The sequence below is a fragment of the Canis lupus genome, chromosome 22 (assembly GCF_048164855.1).
Source record: "Canis lupus baileyi chromosome 22, mCanLup2.hap1, whole genome shotgun sequence".
In the NCBI taxonomy this organism is placed as follows: domain Eukaryota; kingdom Metazoa; phylum Chordata; class Mammalia; order Carnivora; family Canidae; genus Canis; species Canis lupus.
In genome coordinates this window covers 26,541,407-26,558,219 of record NC_132859.1, presented here as the reverse complement: position 1 = coordinate 26,558,219, position 16,813 = coordinate 26,541,407, and the positions used below count along the sequence as shown (strand labels likewise).

The window sequence follows — 16,813 nt, the reverse complement described above, 5'->3', positions numbered from 1 at the left end:
TGGCTAATCATTGTCTTCCTTGAGCTGTCCTCACCCTCCCCGCTGCCCTTGGCTTCCCCCAACCCCCCACCCCTCACAGCTTCAGTGAGATTCTTCTCCAGGGAGTGCCCATGGTCCTCTGGTCTTCAGTCCACCACTGTGGCTTGTTGACTCTCTGCCTCCACCCTGGATTCCTGGAGGGCAGCTATGGTGTTTCATTTTACTTGGTCTCTCCAGCGCCTACAACAATACTGAGTGTCAGCTGAATGGATGAGTCAGTGGCTCTGAAGAAATGTGAAGGCACTCTTGGAGAACTCAGTGTTATATTGCTGGCAGCCCATCTGGAACCCTGAACTTGGCATTTTCGCCCTCCCAGTTGCTCAGCCTGTCCTTGGATGGGAGAATGACTTCTGACTTCTCTGAACTCAACCTAACTTCAAGCCCTCAGGCCTAAGCCAGGGGGTGGGGGTTCTTTGAACCTTCTGATTTGAGCCACCTAGTCACAGAACCCAGCAGGAAAGCCCCAGCAAACAAGGGCGGGCCCTCTGTTGCTAAGCACAGTCACCTCAACAAAAGCGGGCACTTCCTGTGGGGCCCAACCCAGTCTGGCATCCCACCCCCCAGGGGGTTCCCCGGTGCTTAAAACCAAGGCCTTTCCCCTGTTGCTTGGGTTTCTGCAGGCATTGAGGGCACACCCTCCTCAGAGGGCAGCCTCAGAACCTCAGAGTCAGGAGATGCTGGGCCACCTCAAATGAATTCATTTAGTCTTTAGAGATCCTACAAACAGCAGAACAGGCTTCTGAACCTGCCCCTTGTTTCTTCTCAGAGAATGACTGTGCCCTAATTAGCCTCACATGCTGACTTGGGGGAGCATCTCTGTTCTTAGCATGTTAAAGGGGCTTTACTCTTTAGTAGTATCTTTCTTTTGTTAGTTAGTTTGTTTGTTTTAAGCATTTTTGGTGGCTACAGGAGGTTGGGTAATGCCCAGAGCTTTGCCAATCTCATTGTGGTATTTTTTTCACTTGTAACATATGCGACCGCAGATGCTGCCACAAGCATCACGTGGCTCACTCCCCAGAGCCTGGAGGGAGACATGCCTCATGTACCACCCCCCACCACCACCACCACCACTGGGCTTTGCCTTTTCCCTTTCCTGCTTACATTACTGAGCTGTCAGAACCAAAAGGAGTATAGGAAAGAAGAAGCGACTACCCACTTAAAAAAAGTTAGTAAGACAAATTGCTTTTCCATTTTTTCAGTTTTTAGAAGCATTTTATTTTTGTATGCAATACTTCTATATAATCATTGTAGAAAACCTGGAAAATACGAAGAAGCATAAATTGCCCATAATGTGACAATACAAAGAATCATTCTCAATATTTTGGTAAATTTCTCACTAAATAGGCACAGCACTGGGATAATGAGAGTTTGGATGGAGGGTGACCAGGAATGAGCTGTCATCCACTTGCACTTCAGGAACTTTATGACAATACAAACCTACATTTCATGCTGTTTGAAGTTTTGATACCTATTTATAACATTATGGGGGGGGGGGGTGTTATTATCCTTACATAGGTGAGCTAAAACTATATGCATTTTTGTATGCTTATTACTATTCTTGTTACTTTTTTAAAAAGATTTTATTTATTTATTCATGGGAGACAGAGAGAGAGAGGCAGAGACAAAAGCAGAGAGAGAAGCAGCCTCACTGTGGGGAGCCTGACACAGGACTGGATCCCAGGACCCTGGGATCACAACCTGAGCCTAAGGCAGACACTCAAAGCAAGCATCTCCTTATTTGTTATTATCACTTAAAAGAATATAAAGGGCATTCTCCCATGTTAACATTTTTAAAAAATATTTTATTTATTTATTCATGAAAGACAGAGAGAGAGAGAGAGAGAGAGAGAGAGAGAGAGGCAGAGACACAGGCAGAGAGAGAAGCAGGCTCCATGCAGGGAGCCTGATGTGGGACTCGATTCTGGGTCTCCAGGATCATGCCCTGGGTTGAAGGCGGCGCTAAACCGCTGAGCCACCCGGGTTGCCCAACATTTTTTTCAATTGTCTACTTTGTCAGATAAATCTAAATGAAATTATAAGTAAATTAGGAATAATTTAGGAGGTTACTGATCTATCATAAGGTTTAAATGAAATAACATACTCAAAGTGTTTAGCCTGGGACCCAACATATAGTGAACTCTTTATAAATGGTAGGTATGGTTATAGATCATCACTAAACTCTCATTTTAGGGATGCCTGGGTGGCTCAGTCAGTTAGGCATCTGCTTTTCGCTTGGGTCATGATCTCAGGGTTCTGAGATCAAGCCCTGTGTCAGCCCCTTGCTCAGCGAGCAGTCTGCTTCTCCCTCTCTTTTTGTCCCCCTGCCTGCCCCTTTCCGGCTCTGTCTCTCTCTCAAATAAATAAATAAAATATTTTTTATTTATTTATCATTTCAATGCCAGTATAATATTTCATTCCAAGTAGCATATTTAGCCATCCTTTTATTATGCTGAACTTATTTCCAATTCTTTCTATTTAAAATTATAGCATTGCAACAGATATCTTTGAATATAACATTTTTATTCATTTTTTTAAAAATATTATTTCTTTAAAATGGATGACTACATTGGGTGATATGAACATTGTAAAGGCATTTTATTACATGTTGGCAAATAGCTTTCCAGTGGTTGTACCAAATTTCCCACTAGCCATGAGTGGGACTACTCTCCTTTCTGCAGCCTCACTAGCTATACATTTTCTTGTCTTTGAATATGCTAATTTAATAGGTGAAAATTGGATTTCATTGTCCTTTGATTTTATATTTTTAAAAATTGCCAATGAAATTGAAATATTCATTCACATTCATGCACCATTTGTTCTGCCTCTTCAATGAATCATGTCTTCAAGAACTCTATAGTAAAACATATGTTATCAATCAAATATGCTACTGGTTTGGGTTTTCTTTTTGTGTGTGGTGTTTTTCACATCAAAACTCAGAAGCACAATCACTTCCTACATTTCCTCCACATACCTGGAAAGACTAACAGCGAGAACATTTAGGATTTTATTAGAGTTGTCTTTAAAGTAATCACACAACTAATAAATATTAGGGAAGGGCCAACTACATGTACCCATACAGTGGTATTTAGCAAGGTTCTGTCCAGAAGTAATGGGAGAGAAATGGGTGCACAGCAGCCAGAGCAGATAGATGCTTCAGGCAGCCCATCTTATCTGTGCTCAGCCCTAAGGGAGCATCTGAGCCCAGGACAGGCAAAGACACACTCAGACCCAGGAGAAACACACCCAGCTCCCCAGCTGGTGACTTGTGATTTGGCTAATCCAGAGTGGGAGGTGACATGATGGACCACAATGTACAGGTAGCAGTGGCCATCTCACACCCCCATTTCTCACCATATTCATTTTACTGATACGAAACTGGTGGTTGGAAGAAGTTAAGAAAAGTCAGAGTAAGGGCTAAGGATTCAACTTTGGGCCTAGTGGGCCCAGAGTGGATGCTCTCAGCCACCAAACCATGTCACTTGCTTTAAAAAACAGGGTCTCTGAACTTGACAATATTCTGAGAGCCTCAATAAAATTTGTATGAGCAAGGCAATTTACTTATTCTTATCCTCAAAGTAAATTAACCATCTCTAGTCAAGGAGTCCCATTTCCTTGGAACATACTTGCCTAGATACTTCAATTCCAAGAAAGAAACTAAGGTCAAGGGGTATTCTGGCTCCCAAGGAAGAACTTATTCTTTTTTTTTTTTTATTTTTATTTATTTATTTATTTTTTTTTGGAAGAACTTATTCTTAATAGTGATGCAGTTTCCTCTCTGAAAAGGGGAAACCACTCCAACTTCCCTCAGAAAGATAGTGAAGAAGATGCTGGGCTTCATTAGTCCTCAGATAAGGAAAATGACTACGGAATATCAGATCCTGAGGACTAGATATTACACAGCTTCTGTCTTTCACACAATGCCTGTTAATTAATGATGATTGAAATTATTGTGAAAGTTATTCACAAGTACAAAGCATGATCTGCATAAATCTTGCAGAGAGTTCTGCATATCAATCCCAGAAGTGCTTTAGCCACCAGAGCAGCTATTTTCTCACCAACCCCTACAGTGCAGATATGCAATAGCACTGCCTATAATCCACCAATTAAAAACAACTTGAGTTCTATTTCCCCCTGAAATGTATATTTAACTTATTCATTACCTGATTTATTTTAGCATTGATCCAATTTCTGATATCCTGCTAATTCATAAGATTGTGTAATCTCTGTCTTCCAATATTTGGAAAACTATGAAAATATTCATCCATCTAAGCTACAGAAGTCAGTTTCCTCATTTATGTTTTGTAAAAGTACTCACTGCTATTTGTCAGAAAGGGATCGAGATATACATGCTTCTGTCTCAATCCTAAATAAGAGAGAAAGGCAAAGTGTGTTGTGGTAGATCCCATGACTTCAGACAGTGCTGTTTTTAATTTTCAACTTCTGTCTAAACTTGGGAACCAATTTGACTACCTGGGGTGTCCAAAACAGTTAGCTAAGTTTGCTTCTGCAAAGCTGAAGTGAATTGCTTTTGCCTGAATTAAATAAATGTAGCCAGCGCTCTCAGGACCTGGCACTGCTAGATGGCATTTGCCACACCTTGCCAATTATCAATCAGCACTCAACAGCTGGGCTTGACCAAACAACAACTACCCTTGACCCCGGCTTCTGATCATCTGTTGGCTGTAAATAGAAGCTGGGTGTCAAGTAAAGAGAGCAAAGTACTTGGTACTAGCAATTCAGGAAATCCATCTGACAGCAACATAATCAGCTTAATGTATTGAGCTAAATTTCAGGAATACTTGAAATGAGAATGGGAAAACACGGAGTCTAATAACTGACTATTCTAATATGGAGGTACCTGCAGCAAGAAATTATGGGTGGTTTTATGACATGGAAGCTAGAATATTTCCCAGATGCATGTATAGTCATATTGAAAGCATGATGTATTTGAAATACATCAGTATTTGAAATCCCCTGGGTTTGACAGAGATCAACAGTTAGAGTTCGTTTAAGAAGTACGAGAGCATATCCAAAATTCAGTGTCATGCTTTTCCCATACCAAAAGATGTATAAGCAAAAAATTGCAAAGGTTCACCATTCTGCTTCACATTATGTATGCTTAACCCATTTATCAAATTTCATATTAGAGCTAAAGATGGAGAGATGAGTGTTTTGTTGCCTCAGATCTGGACTGGGTAATGCTAAAAGAAAGCATCAGGAAGAAAATTCCCACAAGTTACCTTGCTAAATATCCGTATTTCTCAAAGAAAAAAGACAAGGGGTGGGGGGAAAAAGCAGAAAATGACATTTTTAGAAACAAAACAGAGATTACCTTAGTTATGCTGGATGAGATGGGAACCATACATTCTGCTGAAGGAAATGCAAACAGCCTGCCTGGCAAGAAAGGAAAGAGATAAAATAAAAAACAAGAAAAAAGAAAACAGCTGAGTTTAAGCTCCAGAGAGATTTTCCTGAAACTGCCGTGCTGTGACACAGGGCTGTGCTTTAAAGGTTAAGGCTCACACATGAGCAGGCCCAGGCGCCTCTCTTGGTGTCCGCTCTTACCCAGGACAGCTGGGGATGTCTTTCACTGCTGACAATTGGGGATGTGGGTGTGTGTGGACAGAACAGCAACTGTGGGCTTGGCGGGACCCCATGGAGCTGAGGGTGGGCAGGCTGGGCAGAGCCTGGCATTGCAGAGCCTCTTCTCTGGCCCTCTGCCAAGAGGGTGCCACCTGAGCAGAGGCCTGTGGAGGCAAGGGCTGTGGTTTCAACCACTGTGCTCAGAGGACCCTCTTTCAAAGTCAAAAACTGTGCTGTACAAGGACTCCGTGTACAAGCAGTTAGTTATGCTTTGAGTGGCCTGAGTGGTTGAAAGACTGGAAGCCACAAGGAATTCGTAAGGCTTTTAAAATTAATTTGTATTTTGTTCCTTACCACACCATCTATACAGATTTGGGAATAAGTTATGCAAAATCTGTGAAACAAGTTATTTTTTCTGTCTACAGATAGGTTGGAGGTCCCCTGCCTATTCTGAAGCACAGACCATTTGATCATGTAATTGACTTTGGGGCTGAACACTTGATTAGAAATTACATTATTTATGCCTCCCTGGGATATTTGTGGAATTGGAGGCTTGGAGCCACTTTCCCTGATTTTAGGTCCACTGATCTCCTTTTCCCATATATGCCTCCAGGGCAGGATGTGAAAAGAATTAATCAGTTTTCTTGATTGCTTTTCATTATGCAAATCACACTAAAATCAATCCAAATTTGGAGGATCCCTTTTTCCTTTCCCTCACATCGATCTTCCTTTTCTAGAAGGTTCTGCCTATACTGACCCCAAGTCTCAGGTCATTATTCACTCACTGAAAATCTGAGAAAACCAATGTTATCTCAGCAATGGAGGTATTTCTCTCACAATCTGGTGCTGGAAGAGCGAATCCAGAAACTGTGATAAACAGTAATTGGCAGAGTTTTCAGTTTCAGGAGATTCCCATAATTGTGCAAATGTTTCTCAGAAGGTAGACTTGTAAAGTGTTAGGGAGCTATAGCCCTCATACATTGGAGTAGGCCTCCTCATAAGGTTGGTTTTCCATAATTAAGATTCTCTGAGCCCACCCAAAGTCACGCATGACTACTTTTTACTTTGAAGACCATTTTAATTCATAGGGCAAGCCAGTAGGCTTATCAAAGAGAATCACAGAGTGCTGGCATTGGAAAAACCTTGGGGAAGTCCACTCCTCATATTTTATACACCAGGAAATGGAAACATGAGATTTTAGTGCCCAGAACAGATATTGACAACACCATTTCTTAGTTGTTTTTGTTTTTCATGAAGTTCTTAATGATATATAAGCCAGGCACTGCCTTTAATATGGAAAAATACTAGTTACCTACAAACAACTAAAGTAAGCCTTCTTTTTTTTTTTTTTTAAGATTTTATTTATTTGTTCATGAGATACACAGAGAGAGAGGCAGAGACCTAGGCAGAGAGAGAAGCAGACTTCCTGCAGGGAGCCTGACACAGGCAGGACTCAATCCCAGGACGCTGGGATCATGACCTGAGCCAAAGGCAGATGCTCAACCACTGAGCCACGCAGGTACCTCTAAAATGAGCCTTCTTTGGTATAATCCTCATTTTGTACCATACATTTTGCTTTGTTGGTAGGGAGAAATGACTTTGTTGGAACTGTTATTCAAAGGCCCATGGCTTCTTGGTTGCTTATCAAATCATGACCAGCAATGGAATGGCAACTGACTTTTCCATTTTGAATTCCATCCCTGCTTTGTACCCATTCCCAGAAACTCTGAAGTCACCTAAAATGGTGATCCATGGCTCAGATTTTAATGTAAGTGGGATCACCAAGGAGGCCAACCAAGTTGCTTTGCATGATTGAGACAGATTACTTCATAGGTCTCAAGAAGTATGTATCAGACAGGGTTAACCCAGAGGATCAGAATTAGTAGGAGACAGAGATTAAGAGATTTATTTCAATGAATTGGCTCATGTGATTGTAAAGGTTGGCTGGATAAGTATGAATCTGTAGGGTAGGCTGTCAAGAGGTGCTGGCAGGGGGCACCTGGGTGGCTCAGTTGGTTAAACATCAGACTCTTGGTTTTGGCTCAGGTCATAATCTTATGGGTCATGATCTCATACGTCATGAGATTGAGCCTCACTTTGAGCTCCACTTCATGCTCCACTTCCAGTTCTGAGCTGAGCAGTCTGCTTGGGATTCTCTGCCTCTGCCCCTCTCCCCACTCAGACATGTACTTTCTTTCTTTCTCTCTCCCTCAAATAAATAAATAAATAAATCTTTTAAAAAATGGAAAAAGAGGAGCTGGCAGGAGCTGGAGCTGTAGTTCATAGGTGGAATTACTTCTCCAGGGAAACCTCAGTTCTGCTTTTAAGACTTTTCAACTGAGCCAAGCCCACCCACAATATTGTCCATATTCCCCTTACCTAAAGTCAACTGATTATGGACTTTAATCACATCTATAAAATACCTTTGTGGCAACACCCAGATTAGAGTTTGACTGAACAATTGGGGACAATGGCCTTGTCAAGCTAATATAACTAGCCATCACTGAGAAGTACTATTCTGTTTTCCCTATGGAATATTCTAGTATTAAGGGATATTCCACATCCCTATGGAATATTCTAATATTCTAATAGAAATATTAGAATAATTAATATTCTAATTATAATATTCAGTGTCTCCAGTTGTTCTGGCACAAAATTGACAAGTATTTATTGAATGAATAAGATCATGACAGGGATGTAGGAGTGTGGGGTAAAAATGTAAGCCTTTTCTGGGATGGGGAATGGGAGGAGGGCAAGAGGCCAAATCATAGTGGCCCCAGGACTCAGGTGGAGCCCCAGGAGTGTGGGTGATTGTTTAGTTTAGGGTCGGAGCACATCTCCCCCAATTATTCTGTATAAGCAAAGGAAGTGAACTTTGCACCAAGAACCTTATTGAAAGAGGAAAATTCATAAAGAATAAACACACATGCCTGTGGAGAAAAGTAGACATTCTCTAGTTGAGAAATCAGGCCACAGGAGAAAGGCTATGAGGATGAACTTCCAAGGTTCTCTATTGCTTTCTCTGCCCAAGCTTTTGCTCTGCTGTCCCATGTTCTCTCCTGACCAGAAAGACCAAAACAATGGAACTAGCTGCTATGAACCCTAATGTGCAAAAGGCAAGGCCCGTAGGACTCTTGGCCATCCCACCTATCAGCTCTCTGTAGGGGTTGGGCAAAGGTACTTTCTTCCACGAGCTTAGGTTCTTGAGCTATAAAATGGTCTCAATAATATTCTCTGGGCAATGGAAGGACTATGACATGTGTCGAAAGAGTGGTGGCATTACCTTGAAGCTAATGAAGCTAAAGCTTTCAAGGCTCAGTATCCCCCACAGATGTGAGAGGAAGCAGCAGCCCAGACAAGTGCGGGGTGTAGAGTGCTACCGCAACATGGGATTACCTTCTGTGTGCTGGTGATAGTACTCGGGCTACCAGTACTACCTCCATGCCCAATTGACCCCAGCAACCACTTGCTCCTTAGAAACTAATTGAGTGAGTTAATCACTTTGTGAGGATGAAAGGCATACACGTTTTCAAAAGTATTAGCTGCTATTATAATTTTAAAGGCTTACAGGGTAAATAGTAGATGCTAAGATTAACACTGAACTCTATAGATGCTCTCAGGAGCGGAATGTTGTCCTGTCTGAGTTTTCTATTTCCTACTACAATGAGCTGTTTTTTTTATTGATCTTCAAAGTGTGTTCTTTTAATCAGGGTATACTGGATAAAAATAGTGGGTTTGCTCACTTAGTGTTAAATATAAAACATGATCTTGATTACCCTAACCATCTTTCTCTCCATTTTATTTCTAGATCCTGCAGACTGGTTTCCGGCTAGCAAGAAAGTGAGAATGAACTTGAGTGGGCAGAGAATAAAAAGATGAAATGAACAAATCAAGCCAGAGACATTTAAAAGGAAGTTCAGTCAATGCTCATCTCTTCCAAACAGCTGCCAACCCATTTTCCCAGCTGAATGAAGATTTCACATTTTTGCCTCCAATTACTGGTAAAATTATGGGAGGAGGTCCAGCCCCATTTATTAGAACTTGACAAGATTGCCTCCATTATTATCGAGAGGGCCGTTGGTCCAATGACAGAGCGCCTTCCACAAATTATGAAATGTGCCGCTCCTCTACTATCACAGTTCCAATTGCGATGGGAATAGTTGAAAAAGCATAAACTATCTCACTCTGTAAGGAGACAACAGCAAGGAAAATTACACTTGAGGGGCAATGGTCAACTTCCAACTATCATTATCCAAAATGATCTAGCAGTGCAGTGTGTATTGTGAAGCTCTATACTTGGGAAAAAAGCATACTGGGTTGGAGGAATAAAACTTGCTGTTGAAAAAGGTATGTCTCACTGGCTTAATTCAACAAAGGTATGTTTCTTACCCTCAAAAAGTCTTACATAGGTCAGGTGGTCCTATTCCATCTCAAAAGTATGCCATCTGGAACCTATGGTCTTCAAGAGCATTTCAGCAGAATTGAATGATGAAAAGATACACTCCAGCCACTCTGCCTTGGTGCATGTTATCTTTGCTCCCTTTTTACTGGCCAACTACATTCATATAGCCACAGTTAATTGCAAAGGAAGCTGGACAATGAATGTAGAGGAAGGCACAGATGTTAACTGGTCACCTACTGTCTTTACCACCCATAAAAACCACTAGGGACAAAATGGTTGAAGATAACTGCACGTTCATGGATTCATTCAATGATTATTTCTTTTCTTTTTTAAATGTATTCATGAGAGACACACACAGAGTGAGGCATAGACATAGGCAGAGGGAGAAGCAGGCTCCCTGTAAGACTCCATCCCCGGATCCTGGATCACGCCCTGAGCCAAAGGCAGACGCTGAACCACTGAGCCACCCAGGGGTCCCAATGAGTATTTCTATGGGGTCCTACTTTGTGTCTGATCCTGTCCTCCACACTAGGGATATAGCAGAGAACACAATGGACATGGCTCTGACACCATGAATTTTCTAGTCTAATGGGGGAGACAGAAATCAAACATGTACTTAAACAATATCATGTGGATGTGAAAAGTGAAATTTGAAGCAAGCTGGTTTATGCACTCTGGGTGAACAGTCATTTGTTCGTACTTTTTCCAGGCAATTCTGTTTCTAAACGATTTGTGCAGTTTTCAGATCCTGGGTCCTGTCTCCTTAATGATAAAAGAGAAACTAAAGCACAACATACAGATGCAAAGGCATCTCACCTAGACTGTATCAGTGGCATCCTCCCTGACCTTGATACTTCCTTTGCACTCCATCTTTCAGTCTGTTCACCACCCAGCAGCCAGAATGATCTTTGTAAAATTGAAGTCTGAGCATGTCATCTTCTGAAAACTCTGTTAATCACTTTCAATTTAATTTAGTAAAAATTCAAGGTCCTTAGCATGGTGGTCTATAAGGCCCTACATGCCCTGGCCCTATCTGCCTGATCCTTGGATCTCTTCTCCTTGTCCCCCTATTTTCTCACTCAATCTGCTTCTACTACTTGGGCCTCCCTGCTGTCCTTCAAATGTGGTAAGCTCATGCCTACCACAGGGCCTTTGTACTTGCTATTTCCTCTGCCTGGACTCTCTTTCTCCAGACACTCATATGGTTCATTCCCTTGCTTCCTGAAGACCTCAACTGAAATAAATGTCTTTCTATTAAAGAGGCTTTAAAACCCAACCCGTCCATGAAATAATCGCACTTTCTCTACTCTTGTAACTTTATTTTTCTTTCTTTCTTCCAAGCTGCTGGCACTTTCTGCAAATTATAATGTTGGTACCCCTCCCTTCCTCTTCCCCCTCCCTCTTCCTCTCTGGACTTTCTTCCTTCCTTTCTTTCTTTTGTATCTCTCTTTGTAACAGCTTTTTTTTTTTTTTTTTTTTTTTTTTATGATAGGCAAACAGTGAGAGAGAGAGAGAGGCAGAGACACAGGCAGAGGGAGAAGCAGGCTCCATACACCGGGAGCCTGACGTGGGATTTGATCCTGGGTCTCCAGGATCGCGCCCTGGGCCAAAGGCAGGCGCCAAACCGCTGCGCCACACAGGGATCCCTGTAACAGCTTTTTTGATACATAATTCACCCATTTAAAATTCACAATTCAGTGAGGTTTTTTTTTTTTAGTATATTCAGAGTTGTGCAACTGTCACCACAACCATAATTATAGAACATTTTAATCACCTTCAAAAGAAATCCTGTGCCCTTTAGCTATCATTCTCAAATCTTCCCCATACATCCCAATCCTGGGGTGGTCCTAAGCAATTGCTAACCTACTTAATGTTGCTCTATATTTGCTTCATCTGGACATTTCATATAAATGGAATCATATAATGTGTGGTCTTTTGTTACTGGCTTGATATTTTTGAGGCTCCTCCATGTTGTATCAGTATTTCATTTCTCTTTATACCTGAATAAATATTCCATTGAATGAAAATACTACATTGTGTTTATTCATCAATTGATGGACATTTGGGTTGCTTCCATCATTTGGCTATTATGAATCATACTACTATGAACGTTCATGTACAAGTTTCTGTGCAGACATCTTTTCATTTTTCTTGGATATATCTCTAGGAGTAGAATTGCTGGATCAAATGGTAACTCTACAATTTAATCATTTGAAGAACTGCCAGAGTGTTTTCCAAAGTGCTACACCAGCTTACATTCCCCTAATAATGTATGAAGTTTCTGATCTATCTATATGCTTGTCAACACTTATTATTATCTGATTTTTAAATCATACCTATCGTGATAAGTGTGAACCAATATATCTTTGTGGTTTTGATTTGAATTTCCCTAATGGCTAATGAAATTGAACTTCTTTTCATGTCCTTATTGTTCACTTGTATGTGTGTGGGTGTTTTGTCTTGTTTTGTTTTGTTTTGTTTTGAGAATGCCTATTCATATCCCTTTGCTCATTTTTAAATTAGATTATTTGTCTTCTTATTCAGCTGTAAGACTTTTAAAAATATATTCTACATTTAAGTCCCTTATCAGATATATGATTTGCAAATATTTTCTCCCATTCTATTGGTGTCTTTTCATTTTCTTGATGGTGTCCTTGGAAGCCCCAAATGTCTTAATTTTAATGAAATATAGTTTATGTATTTTTTCTTTTGCTGCTGGTGCTTTTGGTGTCATGTCTAAGAAGCCTATTGCCAACTCCAAGGTCAGGAAGATTTACGACTAGGATTTCCTCTTAGAGTTTTATAGTTTTGGCTTTAAATTTAAGTCTTTGACCTATTTAGAGGTTTTGTTTTGTTTTCTATATGGTAACAGGGAAAGAATCAGATTCATTCCCTTGCTTATGGCTATCCAGTTGACCTATATGTTTATTCTATGCCAGTACCACACTGTCTTGAATTTTTTTTTAATTTTTATTTATTTATGATAGTCACAGAGAGAGAGAGAGAGGCGCAGAGACACAGGCAGAGGGAGAAGCAGGCTCCATGCACCGGGAGCCCGATGTGGGATTCGATCCCGGGTCTCCAGGATAGTGCCCTGGGCCAAAGGTGGGCGCCAAACCGCTGCGCCACCCAGGGATCCCCACACTGTCTTGATTACTGCTGCTTTGCAGTAAGTTTGGAAATTGAGAAGTAAGTAGGCCAACTTTGTTCTTCTTTTTCACAATTATTTTGACTACCTGGGCCTTTTGCAATTCCACATGAATTTTAGCTTGCAAATTTCTACAAAGAAGCCAATTAGAATTCTGATAGGGATTGCACTGAGACTATAGATCAATATTGCCATCTTCACAATATTAAATCTTTCAATCCATGAATATGGGATGTTTTTCCATTTTTAAAAAACATTTATTTATTTGAGAGAGAGAGAGAGTTACATAAGCGGTGGGGAGGAACAGAGAGAGAGGGAGAGAAGCAGACTTCTCACTGAGCACAGAGCCCATGGCCTCTGTGGACCTCACAACCCTGAGATCATGACCTGAGCTGAAACAAGAGTTGGACGCTTAACTGATTTGGCCACCCAGGTGCCTCTGTTTTTCCTATTTATTTATTTATTTATTTATTTATTTATTTTTTAGATCTTCTTTCATTTCTTTCAACTACGTTTTATAGTTTCCAGAGTATCTTGTAAAAGAGTTTTACAATTCTTTTGTTAAATTTATCCACAAGCTTTTCATGCTATCTGATGCTATTACAAATGGAATTGTTTTCTTAACTTCTTTTTCAGATTGTTTATTGCAAGTGTATACAAATAGAGTTGATTTTTGTTTTGTATATATTCTATCTTTCAACCTTGCTAAACTCCTTTATTAGTTCTTATGTTTTACTGGATTCTTTAGAATTTTTATATACAAGATCATGTAATCTGAAAATAGAGATTCCTTTTTTCTTTCTTTCTTTCTTTCTTTCTTTCTTTCTTTCTTTCTTTCTTTCTTTCTTTTTCTTCTTTCTTTCTTCTTTCTTTCCAATACAATGCCTTCTATTTCATTTTCTTACTGTTGTACTTGACTTTTCTCACTTTTTTTTCATAGACCTTACCATTATCAAACATATTGGATTTATCTGTTTATAATTGCCCTTATTGGTATGTAAGCCCCTTGGAAGACAGGTACTTCCTCTATTCTGCTGACTGCCCTCCCATGTTTTCTAAAAGAGAGCCTGGCACATAGTATGTGCTCAATAAATATTTATGTTCTCTATTAGCTTTCAGGGTAAATACTCCAAAGGGACATCCTCACCATCTCAGCATGCTCTCAAGACCCAGAACTGCCTGGAGTTGAGGCCTTAATGACTGTATCTTTTCCTGCTTGCCTGACAATGTAGGCCAGAGGGACCCTCTGTGGCCACAAAGCAGTGCAGAAGTGAAGGGGCCTTTTGAATATTATACTGTATAAGTGTATCCACTAAGTTGCTATAGGACAGATTCCACCTGCACCAAGACCTGTCCACATGCATCCCCATCATCTCTTCTGCCACTAACCTCTCCCTGGCCAGTGTTTCTATTGCTTCACTCAAACTATCCTTTTATCCTTAGGATTTTTTAAAAAGATGATTAATTAAAGCAATAAAGGGTGACAGGAGGAAGTTTCTGTAAGGCTCAAAAGAGGAAGAGCTAGTCTCAAATAAAGAGTGAGTACTTTGGACTCCATAAAACAAAGGAAAAACTTTGGGGTCCAAGCAGGCATCCAGCAGCTCCTCAGGGAGATGGGCTGTTGATGAAATTGCATCCCTTTCCTCCCTCCTACCCAAGGCAGGGCAGCTGAGAGACAAGGATGTTATAGGGATTTTTGTGATTCTACTTCATTTTTAAAAGAAAACTAATAATTTCAGGTAACCTAACAAAGCAAAGTTAAGATTGTTAGCGAAAGTACAGGAGAGATTGGAGACATTTATGGTGTGTAAAGAATTGTTCTCTCAAAAGGTCAACCCTGGGCTCTGGCTTCATTTGACTCACAGTATGTTCAGGAAAAAGTAAGTGCAATTTCTATATCAAATATAAGAAGAAAAAAAAAAGATAAATCCAAAGTATTCCTAGGGAAATGGAGAAAAGCAAGAATTGACTGGATACACAGGAGAAAGTTTTTCATAGGGCAGTTTTCATACATTGATGGATTTTGTCTATTTTACCAATATTTTGGCAATTTAATTATAGAACAAAATGTCATCTTAAAATCTTAAAATTTAAAATATCTTGTAAGCTATTATATTTAAAATATCAGGCTCACATTTTATGATTAAAGCAGAGAGACCTAAGATAGTAACTAATGCATGTAGTGCCTCATATGTGCCAGGTACTATTAATTTAGTCCTTACGTAACTCTCAGAGGAAGATACTATTATTTTTCCCATTTTTCAGATGAAAAAATTGAAACAAGTGATGTTATGAGCAAGTTTCCCAAGGTCTCACAGTCAGTCTGGCAAGGTTTAAGTTTAGACTCTGGTTATTTAATTCTAGAATCTGTGCTACTACTGCAATTTATTTTTATGCCATTATAGTTTATGATAAGTATTCTATCCAATCTAAAAGCTCTTACTCTGTAAACTATACCAATTTTCAGATAGAAAAGTGTCAACCAAACAAACATCTCAGTTTATGGGCTGCTGAGAATTTACCTATGAGACATACTTGGACATAGGCCAAAGACCAAAATATATATACTAAATATGCTCACTATAGGTTTTTCTTTTTGGTAATAGCCAAAACCTCAAGAGAACTTGAGTGTACATTAATAAAGAATTGGTTAAGTAAATTATGGTTATCCATAAAAAGAGAATTATCTGTAGCCACTAAATTTATGAACAAGCAAGACTAGTCTGTGGTAAGGTAGAAACTTTAGAAGATGTGGAAAAGTGTATTTGTATTAGTAACAAAGAATATGCATGTACTTTTCTGAAACAACACAGAATATAACTGTGGTTAACACTGGGGTTAAGATAAGGGAGAGGACACGACAATATAAGTATACTCAACATTATTGATCTGTACATTTTAAGAGTGGTTAATGGTAACTTTTATGTTACGTGTATTTTACCACAATAAAAAATGAGAATAAACATTTACTTCTCATTTCATATCTTTCTACTCTATTTGGTATTTTTACATAATCCTTTAATTTTCATAAACAGCCCATTAAAGAATAAAAGGAATGCATCAAACAAAGTCGTGAGTGGTCAGAGCCACTGAAAATCACATATCTGCATCCAGCTATATTTTTATGAGTGTCTCATATGAAGAGCTCTAAGAGTCAATGATGCTTAAATTTATGTTTGATTTCAAGTGACTCTGAAGTCATCTGGAAGGTCCTAAATAAATAGCCCAGCTCTCAAGAACTTCATATGCCATCAGGAGAAGAGTTTTCTTGAATGTGGCCTGTGTAAAAACATCACTCAGCATGCGCCTAACATATTTTCCTGGAATTTATTTCAGATGATCTTGTTTTGAAGAACAGGTAGTTCTTCTGTAATTTCAGACTGTCCTTATGAGAACACATTATCCTGTTGTCCTCTCTCTTCTTGACCATGCAATTTCTTCATAACCTTTTATGGCTTTTGTTTTGTCTCTGCTTATGCCTTCAAAAAGTGAGCCAGAATATAAAAATGCATAGGGAGTATGCCAAACATTGTAAATTGTATGTGCCAAGGTTAGAGATAAAACATAGGCAAGTAAACATTACCATTTATTAGTTTTACTTTGACCGTTCCTATCTTTATATGATAAGATATATATATCAT

General features: G+C 39.7%; 2 long non-coding RNA genes across 2 annotated transcripts in view; one reads left to right on the top strand and one right to left on the bottom strand.

The window, feature by feature from the left end:
• LOC140614075 (uncharacterized) overlaps window positions 1-9,969 on the top strand; it is a 36,821-nt gene extending 26,852 nt beyond the window's left edge. The window contains exon 2 of the long non-coding RNA XR_012014964.1: window positions 9,431-9,969. This is a non-coding gene — a long non-coding RNA (uncharacterized lncRNA). The remainder of the gene's footprint in view (window positions 1-9,430) is intronic.
• Window positions 100-16,813, bottom strand: part of LOC140614077 (uncharacterized) — a 33,935-nt gene continuing 17,221 nt past the window's right edge. Inside the window, exons 2-3 of the long non-coding RNA XR_012014967.1 lie at window positions 5,372-5,433; window positions 100-219 (exon numbers count right to left, since the gene is read on the bottom strand). This is a non-coding gene — a long non-coding RNA (uncharacterized lncRNA). The remainder of the gene's footprint in view (window positions 220-5,371; window positions 5,434-16,813) is intronic.